This window comes from Nomascus leucogenys, chromosome 15 (genome assembly GCF_006542625.1).
Source record: "Nomascus leucogenys isolate Asia chromosome 15, Asia_NLE_v1, whole genome shotgun sequence".
Lineage (NCBI taxonomy): Eukaryota > Metazoa > Chordata > Mammalia > Primates > Hylobatidae > Nomascus > Nomascus leucogenys.
In genome coordinates, this window is record NC_044395.1 from 9,995,337 (window position 1) to 10,000,000 (window position 4,664).

Genomic DNA, 4,664 nt, shown 5'->3' on the forward strand with positions numbered 1-4,664 from the left:
ATGATTATCTCAATAGATGCAGAAAAGGCCTTTGACAAAATTCAACAACGCTTCATGCTAAAAACTGTCAATAAATTAGGTATTGATGGGACGTATCTCAAAATAATAAGAGCTATCTATGACAAACCCACAGCCAATATCATACTGAATGGGCAAAAACTGGAAGCATTCCCTTTGAAAACTGGCACAAGACAGGGATGCCCTCTCTCACCACTCCTATTCAACATAGTGCTGGAAGTTCTGGCCAGGGCAATCAGGCAGGAGAAGGAAATAAAGGGTATTCAATTAGGAAAACAGGAACTCAAACTATCCCTGTTTGCAGATGACATGATTGTATATCTAGAAAACCCCATTGTCTCAGCCCAAAATCTCCTTAAGCTGATAAGCAACTTCAGCAAAGTCTCAGGATACAAAATCAATGTACAAAAATCCAAACATTCTTGTACACCAATCACAGACAAACAGAGAGCCAAATCATGAGTGAACTCCCATTCACAATTGCTTCAAAGGGAATAAAATACCTAGGAATCCAACTTACAAGGGACGTCAAGGACCACTTCAAGGAGAACTACAAACCACTGCTCAATGAAATAAAAGAGGATACAAACAAATGGAAGAACATTCCATGCTCATGGGTTGGAAGAATCAATATCGTGAAAATGGCCATACTGCCCAAGGTAATTTATAGATTCAATGCCATCCCCATCAAGCTACCAATGACTTTCTTCACAGAATTGGAAAAAACTACTTTAAAGTTCATATGGAACCAAAAAAGAGCTTGCATCGCCAAGTCAATCCTAAGCCAAAAGAACAAAGCTGGAGGCATCACGCTACCTGACTTCAAACTATACTACAAGGCTACAGTAACCAAAAAGCATGGTACTGGTACCACAACAGAGATATACATCAATGGAACAGAACAGAGCCCTCAGAAATAATGCCGCATATCTACAACTATCTGATCTTTGACAAACCTGACAAAAACAAGCAACGGGAAAAGGATTCCCTATTTAATAAATGGTGCTGTGAAAACTGGCTAGCCATATGTAGAAAGCTGAAACTGGATCCCTTCCTTACACCTTATACAAAAATTAATTCAAGATGGATTAAAGACTTACATGTTAGACCTAAAACCATAAAAACCCTAGAAGAAAACCTAGGCAATACCATTCAGGACATAGGCATGGGCAAGGACTTCATGTCTAAAACACCAAAAGCAATGGCAACAAAAGCCAAAATTGACAAATGGGATCTAATTAAACTAAAGAGCTTCTGCACAGCAAAAGAAACTACCATCAGAGTGAACAGACAACCTACAAAATGGGAGAAAATTTTTGCAACCTACTCATCTGACAAAGGGCTAATATCCAGAATCTACAATGAACTCCAACAAATTTACAAGAAAAAAACAAACAACCCCATCAAAAAGTGGGCAAAGGACATGAACAGACACTTCTCAAAAGAAGACATTTATGCAGCCAAAAAACACATGAAAAAATGCTCATCATCACTGGCCATCAGAGAAATGCAAATCAAAACCACAATGAGATACCATCTCACACCAGTTAGAATGGCCATCATTAAAAAGTCAGGAAACAACAGGTGCTGGAGAGGTTGTGGAGAAATAGGAACACTTTTACACTGTTGGTGGGACTGCAAACTAGTTCAACCATTGTGGAAGTCAGTGTGGCGATTCCTCAGGGACCTAGAAGTAGAAATACCATTTGACCCAGCCATCCCATTACTGGGTATATACCCAAAGGACTATAAATCATGCTGCTATAAAGACACATGCACACGTATGTTTATTGCAGCACTATTCACAATAGCAAAGACTTGGAACCAACCCAAATGTCCAACAATGATAGATTGGATTAAGAAAATGTGGCACATATACACCATGGAATACTATGCAGCCATAAAAAATGATGAGTTCATGTCCTTTGTAGGGACATGGATGAAACTGGAAACCATCATTCTCAGTAAACTATTGCAAGGACAAAAAACCAAACACCGAATGTTCTCACTCATAGGTGGGAATTGAACAATGAGAACACATGGACACAGGAAGGGGAACATCACACTCCGGGGACTGTTGTGGGGTGGGGGGAGGGGGGAGGGACAGCATTAGGAGATATACCTAATGCCAAATGACGAGTTAATGGGTGCAGCACACCACCATGGCACATGGATACATATGTAACAAACCTGCACATTGTGCACATGTACCCTAAAACTTAAAGTATAATAATAATTAAAAAAAAAAGGTAAAGGAGAAACAAGGACTCTAACAGGCACAGAACCAGAGTGAGTCATCACTTCTACTTATATTTATTTACCAAAACACAGTCATATTGTCATAATACAACTGTAATAAATCCTGGAAAATAGAGAGGAAAAAAAAAAGAGCATCAAAGAATAAAATGCTTAGAAATAAACCCAACAAAATAAATGCAAATGCTACGCTTTGAAAACTATAAAACATTGTTGAAGGAAATGAAAGAAAATCTAATGAATGGGCAGACATCCTATGTTCATAAGTTAGATGGCAATAGTCCCCAAATTCATCAATAGATTTAAGATAATCCTTATCAGAATCTCAGCCAGCTTTTTGTAGGAAGGTAATCTTAAAATTCATATGAAAATGCAAGGGACTCAGAAGAGCAAAACAATCTTGAAAAAGAACAAAGTTGGAAGCCTCACACTTCCAGACTTCAAAACTTACTACAAAGCTACAGTAATCAAGACAGATTGCACTGGCATAAGGTAAAACATATAAATCACTGGAACACAATTGAGAGTTCAGAAATATAAGTTCATGTGTACTGTCAATCTAATGGGGCAAATAATAGTCTTTTTCAACAAACAGTGTTGGGATCCTGGTTATCCATATACAAAAGAATGACGTTAGGGCATTACCTAACACCATATGCAAAAACTTACTCAAAATGGATCACAGACCTAAATATAAGAGGTAAAACTATACGACTTTTAGAGGACCACTTAGGAGTAAATATTTGTGACCCTGAATTAGGTAATGGTTTCTTAGACAAGACAACAGAAGCACAAACCACAAAAGTAGATAAAATGGACTTTGTTAAAATTTAAAACTTTTGTGCTGCAAAGAAAATCATAGAGAAAGTAAAAAGACAATCCCCAGAATGGGAGAAAATATTTGCAAATCATATATATGATAAGAAACCTATATATAGAATACACTGAGAACACTTATAACTCAATAACAAAAAGACAAATAAGGCCACTGCCCCGTCTGGGAGGTGGGGAGCATCTCTGCCTGGCCGCCCATCGTCTGGGTTATGAGGAGCTCCTCTGCCCGGCCGCCCCGTCTGGGAGGTGAGGAGCACCTCTGCCCAGCCGCCACCCCGTCTAGGAAGTGAGGAACGTCTCTTCCTGGCCGCCCATCGTCTGGGATGTGAGGAGGGCCTCTGCCTGGCCGCCACCCCATCTGGGAAGTGAGAAGCGCCTCTGCGCGGCCGCCCCGTCTGGGAAGTGAGGAGCGCCTCTGCCCGGCCACCCCGTCCGGGAAGTGAGGAGTGCCTCTGCCCGGCCGCCCCGTCTGGGAAGTGAGGAGCGCCTCCCCCCCCCCTGGGGGCCCGCCCGCCCCGTCTGGGAAGTGAGGAGCGCCTCTGCCCGGCCACCCATTGTCTGGGAAGTGAGGAGCGCCTCTGCCGGGCCACCCACATCTGGAATGTGAGGAGCGCCTCTGCCCAGCCACCCCGTCTAGGAAGTGAGGAGCTTCTCTGTCCGGCCGCCCCGTCTGGGAAGTGAGGAGCACCTCTGCCTGGCCGCCCCGTCTGGGATGTGGGGAGCGCCTCTTCCCGGCCGCCTCGTCTGGGAGGTCTACCACAGAGGCCAGAAGCAATGTGGGGGCTGGACGTGGTGGCTCACGCCTGTAGTCCCAGTACTCTGGGAGACCGAGGCGGGTTGATCACTTGAGGCTAGGAGTTCGAGACCAGCCTGGCCAACATGGCGAAACATATGAAAAATACAGCTGACAAACCAACCAACCAACCAAGCGACAACAAAACAGGTCTACCCTGGAGTCATACTCTAATTTTTTCTATTTTCCTCCCTTTCTGATCCTTTATCCCACTTTCTTTTTCTTCCTCTTCCTTCTCCTTCTTCTTTGTCAAATAGAGGATTGAGTTATTATCATTGATCCATACAAAGTCCCTCTCTCATTTATTTTCTTTAATTCCCACCCCCCATTTCTATTCCCTGTCTTCCCATGGGCAACCTTCCTAATATGTTTGATATGCATCTTTTTGTTTGTATGTACTTTTAGAAAGTGTTTATTGTTTTGTGTGCAAAAAATAAATAAAAAAAAGAAAATCCAATTTTATTTCACAACATCCTTGATGAAGCAGTAAAAATTATTAATTATATTAAATTCCAATACTTGTGCAAAAAGACAACCCAACTACAAAGTGAACAAAGGATCTGAAAAGCCAGTTCTCTGAAAGAGATAAAGTATATGAAAAGATGCTCAACATTACAGCCATGAGGAAATAGAAATTAAAAATACAATGAAACATCACTTCACACCCACTGGGATGGCTATAAGCAAAGACACAGATAATTACAAGTGTTGATGAACATGTGAAGAAATTTGAACCCTTATACACTGTTGGTGGAAATGTAAA